Genomic DNA, 14,170 nt, shown 5'->3' with positions numbered 1-14,170 from the left:
GGCTCATATAAAGCGCTTAGCTCTGTACCTGCCATGGTTACTAAATGGTGGAGCTAAGAAAACAGAAAGAGCTTGTGACAGAAGGGTCACAGACTCTGAGAACTAATTAGATGTGAAAGAATAATACAAAAGAAGAATGGAAAAGGTAACACCAAGTCTGCAAACCTGCCTTCCATATTATGGTTCTGCCTTTAACAAGAATATGGAAGCTGACAGAAAGACGCCTGCTTGAAAAGAGGCTAGACAGCAATGGCAAAGGAATCCATCTCTTAGCACGTTGATTGAGAACTTAGTGTTTTGCTAACATGACGAAGCCTAAATTTGTTAGCCAGGCCCTTGAGGTACTTCGTAACCCTGTCCCAACCTGCCTGTCCAGCCTCAGCTCTTACCACTCCCTGAAAGACACCTGATTTTGGAGTCAGAGCCAGCTGCATGGTGTCCCGCGAACACACTGTGTTATTTTGAGCTTTGTTGTTTTAGCACACTGCATTCTCTTTGCTTGGAATGTCCCAATCATCCTCCCTCAACTTCAACTCCCCATTTAAGACTCAGTTTACATATTTTCTCCTCAATGAAGCCCTTCCCCACTCCTCCCAAGTAGAGTTACTCCCTCCCTCTTCGGGGTTCCCACAGAATTCTGTTCATGCCTCTCTGATAGATCACATTTTATTCTAATTTTCTCTTTGTATCTTTCTCTATACGGTCCCAGACACTAAGGACAATGGTTTAGTCGTCCTTATGTTGCCAATGCCTAACATTTTCTGGCACAGAGACAATACTTCACAGGCTCCTTGTTGAACACCCAGAATATTTATTTCTGTATTTAGTTAGAGATAAAAGGGTATGACTATCAGGTAATGAATCTGATTCAACAATTCACACACAAAAGTCAGTCTTGGTTATTATTTGTTAATGTGTCAAGCAATAATTGGTGTCTATTCCACTTCCTAGCTCCTAAAGGCCAGAGTTTGGGTTTAACTCACTTACTACCAACAGGAGTTTGCAACAACAGGTGCAGTAAAGTATTTTAAATCCTTTTTAAGGTGCTGCTTTGATGTAACCAAAGCAGCTTTGCTAGGATGCTGAAGAGACCCTGGCTGGGGATCCTGCTACGAGGGGCCAAATCAGCAACCTTGGTTAGGTTTCTCTGTAAATCTCTCTCCAGCTCTGATCCCCATAACTCAACCAAGTCACCTTTCCCAAACAGAAACTCCTAATGAAAAGAAATATTTCCTTCATATCTTCCCAAGTTAGGCTTAAGTACAAGGTCCCAGAGGAACATAGCCATTAGACCAAAATTTAGTGATTTGATTTTCCAGTGACCTCAGAAATTATTCTTTTATATTTTACCAAATGGATTTTAGAGATTTTTGTTTTTAATTCATTTTGAATAAATAATACAGTCCTATGATTCAAAAATTCAGAAGTGTACAGTGTCAATTCTCTCAACCATTTTCTCCTAGCCATCCAGATTCTCTATCCCTGGGCCACCAACACTGTGACTTACCGCTGCATTCTTCCAGAGACATTTTATGCATATTAGGAAATTTTTTTTCTTTTACTGCCTTTTACATAAAACATAAAGGAACACATATGTGTTCTTTTTTTTCACTAAACAATTTATGTCTTACAGATCTTCTCATATCAATATCTATCAATACATGTCTTTCTTCCTGGCTGCGTGGTATTCCATTGCATGGGTGGACTGTAATCTGTTAAGCCAGTTCCCTATTGATGGGCCTTTAGGTTTTTCCAATCTTTTCTGTTTCACAAACAATTCAGCAGTCCTTTTAAACCTCCCTCCAAGTTTCCTACCCAGCTTTTGCCTATGTTTCAAAATATCCTATCACTCTCATCTCACGGAGAAAACAGAGGCCATTAGATTGAAATTCCCTCAGTTGCCTGCCTGTCATCAATTGCCTGCCACCTTGTACTTTATATTCCTTCAAACCAGGGTGTGGTTCTCCGAATGAGCCATGTTCTCTCTTGCCTCTGTTGCTTTCCATATGCCATTCGCACTCCCACTATCATTGATTTGCCCAGGAAACCTCTAGTAACCTTTCAAAATCAAGCACGGATATCATGCCACCAGGAGTTAATCAGTTGCTGCTGTGTATTATGACTGAACCTTGTTCCCCTCCCACTGTTGTACTCACTATGCTGGTTTAAAATTTGTGTCCGAGTCTATGTTCTCATAAGTCTGTGAGCACCGTGAAAGCTAATTCATATCAGGATGCCCAGCACTTAGTAAAGTCCGGTAATGGAAGCTATTCAACAAATATTTGTTGAATAAATGAATAAATAATGTGGAGATATAAACATAGGCTGTAATGACAGGTATTTGCAGAACAGTAGAATGCGTCTTCAACCTTGCAGGCTGTGTTGGAAACAGAATTGGACCAGAAAGCAAGAGACCCGGGGCTAGTTCATAGAAACAGGAAACTCTCCCAACATGTTCATTGCTGTATCCTCCATGCCTAGAAGAAGGGCTGGCTCTTGACTGGTGTTGGCCAAGAACAAAGCTTTGTGTTATATTTGGATTTGAATCTGCTAATGATGAGCTTTATTGCAAACAGTTCGTAAAGAGAAAGTTAAAATCAGAAGGGCTATAACTTTTGGACTACCAGGAGAACATATGCAATACCTAGTCATGGATAAATTATCATAATGCCAGTGAACTTATTAAGTTGAACAAGTACAACCAATTGACTTCTACAAACATATTTTATAGATTAAATTACACATATTCTATAGCCACGGGTTTTTCCAGGTTTGGTGCTAATCACATATTTTCTCTGGGAAATGAAACAAAACCTGAATGTTAATCTTAGGTCAAGTGGGGCTCTTGGCTCCTTCCCTGTGCACATTAATGAGAGCAATAGTATGACCATCAGAGCCTGAGCCACCATAGATTTAAATTGAAACAAGTCCTTTACCAAACCTGGCCTGTCCTCAGCCTCCTGTGGTCACCTGAATGCAAATATGCCCCTGCCCTCTCTTCCTTGTCTTATTGAACAATAGTAACATACATGATAATGTCAGTTCTCCATCAATTTATGAAAACAAGATTCTTTCATCCTAATGCTTCTGATCCAATACAGTGACTCAGAGATTGTTTTTCAACTAAGACCAAATCAAAGCTTTAGCTTTACAATTTTTATTTCTAAAGTGTTCAATAAATATTTGTTGATTGACTGAATGAGTATTTTGCCATTAATTAACTCTGTAACCTTGGAACTGTTTCATTTAATTTTTCTATGCCTCATTATTCTCATCTATATAATTGAGTTTAAGTTATATTTTTCAAATTATTTTGATGGTTTAAACCCTTCCTTCAAAGTAAATCTTAAGGCCAGGCATGGTGGCTCACACTTGTAATCCCAGCACTTTGGGAGGCTGAGGCGGGTGGATCACTTGAGGCCAGGAGTTCGAGATCAGCCTGGCTAACATTGTGAAAATCTGTCTCTATTAAAAATACAAAAATCAGCTGGGCGTGGTGGCACACACCTGTAATCCCAGCTATTTGGGAGGCTGAGGCACGAGAATCACTTGAACCCAGGAAGGGGAGGTGGTAGTGAGCCAAGATTGCGCCATTGGACTCCAGCCTAGGTAACAGAGCCAGACTCTGTCTCAAAAAAAAAAAAAAAAAAAAGGAAACGAAAAAGAAAATCTTAAGCAGAATCTAGCATTTAGAGCAGAGAAAAGTGAGGCTGCTCTAGATGAAATAGGTTTCAGGGCCCTAAGACTCCTCTTTTCCCACCCCCATTTCTGCTCCCGAGCTACTTTGCTGAACCCACAGGACCCTCTGAGGTACCATTTGTACAAGCACTGGACTGAATAGAAATACAAATATAAATAGCATTGACTCTCAGACTTGTAAAAACAAAACAAAACAAAACAAAACAAAAAAATTACAATCAGCTGGATACAGAGAGTCCCAACCTGCAGCCTCTTAATTCTTAGGAATTAAGATTAACCACCCAGACAAATTAATCTGGTTTCTTTGCCTTGGAGGGTATTACATCAACTCAACCAATGTCAATTGATTTTTTAATGCTAAGCTGAATTGGAAATTTTATACATATATATATATATATATGATAAATTAACACTGAACATGACTATACTAATAATAAGCAATGAACATGAGAACATGAACAAACTACTAATGAATATATTTTAGTAGACACAATTTCTCAACATATGAAAATGGGGGGAGGAATAAAGAGAATCTTTGGGGAGTGAAAACGTTGACAATCACAATGAATTCCTTTCTCTTTCTCTTCATACAAATAAAATGGGCCAGAGAAAAGTGAAATGGCTTGCCTAAGCCTTCACAGCTTACTTAGTGGCAGATTCTGCACTGGGACCTGGGACTTGTAATTTCCAGCCCAGTGCTCTTTCACTGACCATGTTGTTTCTTTATAAGGTTAGAACTTTACCTTTATGTATCTGGAATCCATGATCAGAATGCTACAGAATGATAAAACATCCACATTATCTCAGCATTCATTATCTGAGTCCCTGAAGTCTGAAGCAGTATAGGAGACTAAAAGTCATCATAACCTAGAAATGTTTATTTATCAAATGACTGCTTATAAAAGCCACTCAAACGGTCATATCCATTAAACATTAGCTTTGCTTCCTTCCTTCTAGGAGCAACTTTTTTGTTAGGTAGGTATCTAGCTGATGACTGGATTTTTATACAGTGGCAATACAGTACAACTACAGTGCAAATCAAACACACTGTATTTGTACTGTATTGCCAACGTGCATAAAGCAAATCTTGCAAATGGTATAGGATTTTATAGGATTAATAAAAGAAAGTTGAATGCTTAGTCCACAGTGAAAGAGGGAGAAAAACATAGCTGATATTGTTATCAAGTAAAAGGGGCTCACTGTCCAACGCACTAGAAGCCCATGCTATGACACCATGTTTTTGAGAAAAGAAAAGCTTTGTATTGAAAGTCAGTCCCAAGGAGACAGAAGTCAAGCTCAAATCTGTCTCCCTGTACTGGCTTCAAAGCAGTATTTTCATTAGAAAAGTTTCAGGGGGTGGATTCTGAGATTAGCAGGTGATTGGTGGAAGGAAAGCAGAGGTCTGGAAAGTCCTTGGGCATGCTCAGTTATCTCTTCATGCTATCTCATGTGTCACATGTGCAAATTCAGGGGGAGTTGGTATGAAACATACGGTGGAAATTCAGGCTGTGCTGTCAGCAAGCTCCTTCTGCACCGACTCCAATTGGTCATATTGGTTCCAAAGGATTTCAGCCATTTCTTTTATGTGATAAGCAGAGGGCATTTCAGCCTTTCAGCAGGTTGTTTCTTTTTTTAATCTGTCATCCTGCAAAGTCAAGAATTTGTTAGTCATTGGTTTCTTTAAATCTTTTGGGCATAGTTTCAGTATTGAAGAGGTAGACAAGGGCCAAATTAGGGAGACCTGATGGGTTTCACTAATGGTTTTCATTCGGATTGTCTTTTAAGCAGGAGAACTGATCATCAGATTCACCTTTAAAATTTTCATTTTGAAATTGGCAAATACAATAAAATATATAATCTGGCAATTGTATTTCTGTGATTCTATCTCATAGATGCATATCCACATGTAGAAACAACACATGTATAAGGCTATTTATTGCTGTATTATTTGTAAGAGCAAAAAATGGATATGACTCCCATATTCAGCAAAAGGGGCCTGGTTAAATAAACAATGGTATGACATGCAGCTGTCAAAACAAATAAGGAAGCTCTCTATGTAGTGATACATATGGAAAGAGCTTTAGGACATATGGCAAGGGAAAGAAAGCAAGATGTAGAACAGTGTATATGGTAGGCTATCTTTTGTGTAATAAGGTGGGAGAAAATACATTTGAATATGCTTGTAATTGCCTTAAAAACCCAAGGAGGATTTTAAAAGTATATGGATGGAAGGGATATCATTGGAGGGTTGGGGTGAAAAGTGCAGGAGTGAATGCAAGACTTCTCTGAACATCTCTTTTTACAGTGTGTGAAATTTTGAACCTTGTCAATGTAGTAGTTAATACAAACAAATCCATTTAAAAATCACTCTGGCAGCTCTAAGGAGAGTGGATTGTAGGGAAATAGAGTAGAAGCTGGAGCCCATTTAGGAAGTCACCAAAGTAGTTCAGGCAAGGGCTGAAGGTGGCTGGTAATTACTTGGAGGTAGCAATGGAGCTGGTGAGAAATGGTGAGTTCAGGGGTGTGGTGCCAACTGGACTTGCTGGTGGATATAGTGTGTGAGAGAAAAAAAGAAATAAAGAATAATTCCTAGATATTTGTCTTGAGCAACTGGAGGAGAAGAGAAGTTAGAGTGAAGGTAGGAAGAGAGTGCAAGGAAAACAGAATCAAGGTTTCTGTTTTGGACACATTTTTAATACTGGCATGCCTCTTAGGTGTCGAAGTAAACATGTCTACAACTAGAGAAACATCAAGGAGGATAATGACAGCAGAGATGTTTCCAAAAATAATGAGTTCAAAATTAAAGGACTGAGAGACCCTGGGAAAAGTTCATAAAATCCTCGAACATTTTCGTCAAAATGTCCATCTTCACTATCATGCTGTACAAATAAACTATAAAGTGAAGAATGTCATTTGGGCTATTATAAAATTTCATTGGAAAAATTACATCCCCAAATTCCAATCCATTTATTCTTAGTTCTAGGAATAAGTATCTAGATATCATTATAGCCTACATTTAGTTACATATGAAATATAATAAACATGATTTCACAATTTGTATTGCATTTTTCAAGATAAAGTTTGAATGTAAGCTTTTCCACTATTTCCTATGAAATATAAGTGGCCTTTTTGATATCCTGAACAAAATGCAAAAGGACTGCTATAGTTTGAGTGTGTCCCCTCCAAAATTTGGGTGTTGAAACATAATGGCTCATGTGATGGCATTAAGAGCTGGTGCATTTAAAAGATGATTAGTCTATAAAGGCTCCTCCCCTCAAGAATGGAATTAAGGAACTCATAAAAGAGGTTTCACGTAGCCTTCAGCCCTCTTCTCCTTCCCTTCGGAAGATGCAGCAAAAGAGCACAGTCTTGGAAGCAGAGAACCTGCCCCTTACCAGACACCAAACCTGCCAGAGGCTTGATCTTGGACTTCTCAGCCTCTGGAATTGCGAAAAATAAACTTCTGTGCTTTATAAATTACAGGACAGAATCTTGCAGTGGCCAAAACACAGGGAAACAGATGCAACATAAACATTTTCTCTTTAACAAGTTCTCATCTTTATTAACAGAATACCTTTCTACATTTCCTAAATTCATAATGGCAGGAGGTGGAGAGTAATAATTTTTCTTACTTTACTGCCCTAGAAGTTAAATAAGTATTACTTGGTAAAAAATGCAAAACTGCTCTCTTAAGAATTCTGCCTTCAACTACTAATTTTTCTTTTGTGCATTTATCCTGAGTAGGACAGGCTTTGGAAATGTCCCACTGTTAATACAAGCAGAGACTTACTGGTTGTAGTGTTTGCTGTGATGCCCAATGTGGTAGTCAGCTGGCGTGGCTATAACAAATTTCTATAGACTGGGTGGTTAAAACAACAAACATTGATTTCTCATGGTTCTGGAAGCTGGAAGTTTGAGATCAAGGTGCCGGTATGGTCAGGTTCTGGTGAGCACTCTCTTCCTGGTTATGTCCTCACAAGGCCTTTCCTTGGTCCTCGCGTGCAGAGAGAGAGAGAGAGAGAGAGAGAGAGAGAGAGAGAGTATGTGTTCTTGTCTACTCCTCTTTTTATAAGGGCATTAATCTCATCACAGGGGGTTCACCCTCATAACTTAATTTAAACCTAATTACCTTTCAAAGCCTCATTTCCAAATACCACCACACTGAGGATTAGGGTTTCAACATATACATTTTGGAAGAACACAAACATTTGGTCCATCACATAGCACCCAGTCCAGATTCCCCTTCAGGCTGGAGACCCTCTTACTCTCTGGTGCAGAAAGTGTTGGCTGCTGACAGGTTACAACTGAGGCCTCCCAAAGACTTGCCTTCGATGAAGGAAGTGGCCTCTCCCAAGGTCTCCTATCCATAGGGGTGAGGGGGTGGCTGCAACAGGCGTAGGAGATGCAAAGACCCAGTCCTCTTGACTCAATTCCAGACAACCTGAATGAGCCATCCCACCTCCTGAGTGCCCCTCCCCAAGAGGTCACCCCAGGCCAAACTCTGCCACTGTCCTACTTCCTCATGCCCTCACAAATGTTTTCCCAATAGACTCCTGCACACAACTCTCTGTCTCAGAATCTACTTCCTGGGGAACCCAACCTAAGACAGTAGAAGACCTCATTAATAGCATATTCAAGCAATCAATAATCAAACGATGCAGATTTCTCTACATTTTGTGTAGGTTAAGCCACAGTGCAAAAAAAGCAAACATGGTGGATAATGCTCAAAATACAGAATACATGATCAGACACTCCCAGGGCTTGCTGTATGCACTTTGCATATATCACACATACATTCATGGAAGAGAAATATCTTAGGTCTGTTTGGTACCATATGATTTTGGCTGTCGCAGGAAGTAGTCTCTTTGCTCATTATAACTGATCTCTGAATTCATCACCATAAGAGACTACCAAGTTTTGATCCCATTATGCTAGAATTTATTTTTGTTTCTTAAAGATGTATAACAACAGGGAGCCCAGCTTCAGGCAGGGTATAGTTGGAAAAAATGGAGAGTAAATAAAATGAGTTTGCCACTTCAGCAGAGCTCCTTAAGAATTCCTCAGTGTGGATTCTGTGGCTGCATCTAAAATACAGGCCTTTGATGTTGAGTTGATTTATCATATACATAACAATTCCTAGATCATAGATCCTTTCTACTAATTTGTTTCCATCATCGAAACTTATTGAGGCTTCACTGTTTGAGATTCTTTACAACAACTTAAAAAAAGATAACATTAAAACATTAATGGTATGTTTAATAGCAAGTTATTGATGAAGTAAGTTATGATGTATCCATACTATAAAATATCATGCATCCTTTTTTTTTTTTTTTTTCTGAGACAGGGCCTTGCTCTATCACCCAGGCTGGAGTGCAGTGGTGCAAACACAGCTCACTGCACTCTCCACTTTCATGCATCTATTACATAATATTTCAATGGTGTGCTTATTGGCATGGACTATATTTATTAGATATTGGTAAGTTAAATTATAAAATGAAAAAATAGTTAAAAATTTATAAATTCTATAAACAACATTTTGGCAAAAGTATGGAAGTAAATAAATCACCATGATATGTGGTTTATGACTTACAGGTAATATTTATTTTCATTTATCTTATTTACATCTTTCTACAATTATGTAATAAAAATTAGTTAGACATTTAAATAATGTTGTGGAAGTAGAAATTCGCAAAAAATGTTCAGACTTTTCCCTTATGCCACTTGGGTAGCTGTAGCTCAGTGTTTGGCAAAGTCAAAAGTATTTTTACATAGCACCAACATAGCCTAGCTTACATTCAGAGATTCAATTACAAAGAGGATCTGTCTTCAGGATTCTCCTATTTTTGATGGTTATTTCCCCATTATTTCCTTTTCAGTCTTTGAATTTTGTCATTCTTGTTGAAAGGTTTTTGTTTTTTGTTTTTTGTTTTTGAGACAGGCTCTCATTCTGTCACTGAGACTGGAGTTGCATTGGCACCGTCATGGCTCACTGCAGCCTCTATCTCCCCAGGTTCAGGCGAGTCTCCCACCTCAGTCTCCTGAATAGCTGGGACTACAGGCGTGTGCCACCACTCCCGGCTAATTTTCTTTTGTATTTTTGTAGAGACAAGGTTTTATCATGTTGCCCAGGCTGGCCTTGAACTCCTGAGCTCAAGCGATCTGTCTGCCTTGGCCTCTCAAAGTGCTGGGATTACAGACGTGAACCTTTGCACCATGCCAAAAGTCATTTTTACTACATAATTGTAGAAAGATGTAAATAAGATAAATGAAAAAGAAAAATTATCCATAATTCATAAACCATATATCATGGTAATTTATTTGCTTTCATACTTTTGCCAAAATAATGCATATAGATTTTATAATTTTTAACTATATTTCTCATTTTATAATTTAACTTACCAAAATATAACAAATATAGTCCATGCCATAAGCACACCATTAAAATATTATGTAATAGATGCATAAAGGTGGAGAATTGGCCAGGCATGGTGGCTCATACCTATAATGCCAGCACTTTGGGAGGTCGAGGCAGGCAAATCAAGAGGTCAGGAGTTCGAGACCAGCCTGAACAACATGGTGAAACCCCATCTCTACTAAAAATACAAAAAATTAGCTGGGCGTGGTGGAGGGCATCTATAACCACAGCTACTCAGGAGGCTAAGGCAAGAGAATCGCTTGATCCCAGGAGGCGGAGGTTACAGTGAGCCAAGATCACGCCACTGCACTCCAGCCTGGGTGATAGTGTGAGACTCCACATTGTCACAGTACTGATTTTTCTTTCACGAAGAATCAATGTTGTGAAAATGGCCATACTGCCCAAAGTAATTTATAGATTCAATGTTATCCCCATCAAACTACCACTGACTTTCTTCACAGAATTGGAAAAAACTACTTTAAATTTCATATGGAGCCAAAAAAGAGCCAAGATAGCCAAGACAATGATAAGCAAAAAGAACAAAGCTGGAGGCATCACACTACCTGACTTCAAACTATACTACAAGGCTACAGTAACCAAAATAGCATGGTACTGGTACCAAGACAGATATATAGACCAATGGAACAGAACAGAGGCCTCAGAAATAACACCACACATCTACAATCACGTGGTCTTTGACAAACCTGACAAAAACAGGCAATGGGGAAAGGATTCCCTATTTAATAAATGATATTGGGAAAATTGGCTAGCCATATGCAAAAAGCTGAAACTGGATCCCTTCCTTACACCTTATACAAAAATTAACTCAAGATGGATTAATGACTTAAACATGAGATCTAACACCATAAAAACCCTAGAAGAAAACCTAGGCAATGCCATTCAGGACATAGGCATAGACAAAGACTTCATGACTAAAACACCAAAAGCAATAGCAACAAAAGCCAAAATTGACAAATGGGATCTAATTAAACTAAAGAGCTTCTGCACAGCAAAAGAAACTATCATTAGAGTGAACAGGCAACCTACAGAATGGGAGAAAATCTTTGCAATCTATCCTTCTGACAAAGGGCTAACACCCAGAATCTACAAAGAACTTAAACAAATTTACAAGAAAAAAAAAAACCCATCAAAAAGTGGGCAGAGGATATGAACAGACACTTCTCAAAAGAAGACATTTATGCAACCAACAGACATATTAAAAAAAAGCTCATCATCACTCACCTTCAGAGAAATGCAAATCAAAGCCACAATGAGATACCATCTCATGCCAGTTAAAAGGGCGATCTTTAAAAGGTCAGGAAACAACATGCTGGAGAGGATGTGGAGAAATAGGAATACTTTTACACTGTTGGTGGTAGTGTAAATTAGTTCAACCATGGTGGAAGACAGTGTGGCGATTCCTCAAGGATCTAGAACTAGAAATATCATTTGACCCAGGGATCCCATTACTGGGTATATACCCAAACGATTGTAAATCATGCTACTATAAAGACACAAGCACACGTATGTTTATTGTGGCACTGTTCACAACAGCAAAGACTTGGAACCAACCCAAATGCCCATCAGTGATAGACTGGATTAAGAAAATGTGGCACATATACACCATGGAATACTATGCAGCCATAAAAAAGGATGAGTTCATGTCTTTGCAGGGACATGGATGAAGCTGGAAACCATCATTCTCAGCAAACTAACACAAGAACAGAAAACCAAGCACGGCATGTTCTCACTCATAAGTGGGAGTTGAACAATGAGAACGCATGGACACAGGGCGGGGAACATCACACACTGGGCCTGTTGGGTGGTGGGGGGCAGGGGAAGGGATAGCGTTAGGATAAATACCTAATGTAGATGACGGGTTGATGGGTGCAGCAAACCACCATGACACATGTACACCTATGTAACAAACCTGCATATTGTGCACATGTACCCCAGAACTTAAAATACAATAAAAAAAAAAAAGAAAAAAAAAGAAAAAGGTGGAGACCACAGTGAGCCATGTTTGCACCACTGCACTCCAGCATGGGTGACAGAGCAAGACCCTGTCTCAAAAAAAAAAAAAAAAAAAAAAAAAAAGCATGTTATTTTATAGTATGGATACATCATAACTTATTTTGTCAACAACTTGCTCTTAAACATATTGTTAATGTTTTAATGTTAACTTTTTTTTATTTATATAAACAGTGCATCAGTGGACATCCCTGTGAATAAATATGTGTATACTTAGCTGGTTATTTCCGTAGAACAAATTCTTAGACGTGGGATTTCTAGATCCAAGAGTATGTACATATTTAAGATTTTTAAAAACACTCATTTCTAAATTGTTTCCATTTATATTCCCACCAGCAGTGGTTGAGAACACCCTTTCCCCACACCCTTATCACCCTGAATACATAATTATTTTTCATCTTAGCTAGTGAAATAGATGAAAAGCAAGATCTTGGTTTTGGATGCATTTCTTTGATTTCTAGTAAGCCTGAATTTTTAAATAAAATGCATATTGGCTATGCATATTGCTTTTTTTGTGAATTGCCTTTTCATGTCCTCTGAACATAAAATATTGAATTCTAATATTTCTCTGATTGAGTTTTAAGAGCTCTGTCTACATATTTATCATATATGTAAAATTACATATAATCTAATGAGTTTTTCTCCAATTTTTCTTAACTTTAAATTTGATTTTCTTGGCACAAAGAGTTTTCAAGAAGTCAAATGTATAACATTTTTTATTTATAATTCTACCTATGTTGCATTGCTTAAAAAAAGACATTCTGTACCCGACATCTAAGATAATGATCTAACAGGAAACTATACTTTCTCTCAGCAATTTATGGATTCATTAAAAACAAATTTTATTTAAATATTTAACCTACTAAACTTTTGATTATAGCTCTGAGATGGGACTCTAATTTTAGTTTTTCCCATTATTTGGCAATTCCAACATTTACAAAATAATCCATTCCTTTCTCTTCTCAATAGAAATGCTGTCTTTAATATATAAAAATTCTTCAGTAAATTAAAATCAGTTCTGGATTTTTTATTTTAATTGCCTGTTTTGTCTGTGAGTTCTATACCTGTACAATACTTTTAATTAAATTAATTATAATGCATTTTGATATCTGATATGACTTATCTCTTCTTTATATTTTTAAAAATTATATTTTATGTTTAGCTGTACTCTTCTTTGTCAAAATGTCCATTATTCTTACATATTTATTCCTGAATATTTCTAAAATATTAATTTTGGCACATTTCCCCTTTTCCTCCACCTCCCAGATTTTTGGGGGGATTTTCATTGAGATACCATTTAATTTATATTTGAATTTAGGAAGAACTTACTTTTTACAATATTAAAATGTTCAGAAACAGAGTTTATCCTTCTGTTTATTTATGTCTTTATGACTCTCGGTCAGGATTTGTAGATTCTTTGCACAGGCCTACCACATTTCATGTTCAGTTCATTCTTTTATTTATTTGTTTGAGATAGAATCTTGCTCTGTCCCCCAAGCTGGAGTGCAGTGGTGTAATCATAACTCACTGCAGCCTCAAACTTCTGGGTTCAAGCGATCCTTCCACCTCAGCCTCCCAGCTAATTAAAAATTTTTTGTGTGTGAAGATGAGGCCTTGTTGTTAACCAGGCTGGTCTTGAACTCATGGGCTCAAGCGACCCTCCTGCCTCAGCCTCCCAAAGTGCTGGGATTCCAGCATAAGCCACTGTGCTCAGCCTATTATTCTAATTTTTTTTAAAAAAATAAGTTCTTATTCATAAATTATATGGTGCTTTTGACCCTGCATAAAGAGAAAATTAATTTCTTTCAATCTGAAATAGTTTTATTTTGAAAGTAAATCAACTAGTAAATTGAATAGCTAGTTCACAATACCATGCAAATTTCAAAAAGTCAAAATGTTAATAGTATACACAATGAAATAAAATCTCCTTTCACCCTGCTCCCTGGCCACCATGTTCTTCTCCCTGCAAGCAACTGCTGTATTCTGTTAGAGCAGAGTTTTAAAAACAAACAAATTTTAAAAGTA

At 37.7% G+C, this 14,170-nt stretch overlaps 1 long non-coding RNA gene across 1 annotated transcript in view; it reads right to left on the bottom strand.

Annotated features, from left to right (window-relative positions):
* Window positions 1-931: 931 nt before the first annotated feature.
* LOC103214455 (uncharacterized) overlaps window positions 932-14,170 on the bottom strand; it is a 99,111-nt gene continuing 85,872 nt past the window's right edge. Inside the window, exons 4-5 of the long non-coding RNA XR_012092587.1 lie at window positions 7,490-7,693; window positions 932-5,344 (exon numbers count right to left, since the gene is read on the bottom strand). This is a non-coding gene — a long non-coding RNA (uncharacterized lncRNA). The remainder of the gene's footprint in view (window positions 5,345-7,489; window positions 7,694-14,170) is intronic.

This window comes from Chlorocebus sabaeus, chromosome 3, assembly GCF_047675955.1.
Source record: "Chlorocebus sabaeus isolate Y175 chromosome 3, mChlSab1.0.hap1, whole genome shotgun sequence".
Lineage (NCBI taxonomy): Eukaryota > Metazoa > Chordata > Mammalia > Primates > Cercopithecidae > Chlorocebus > Chlorocebus sabaeus.
Note: the sequence above shows the minus strand (reverse complement) of the source record. Positions and strands in the feature narration are given on the sequence as shown.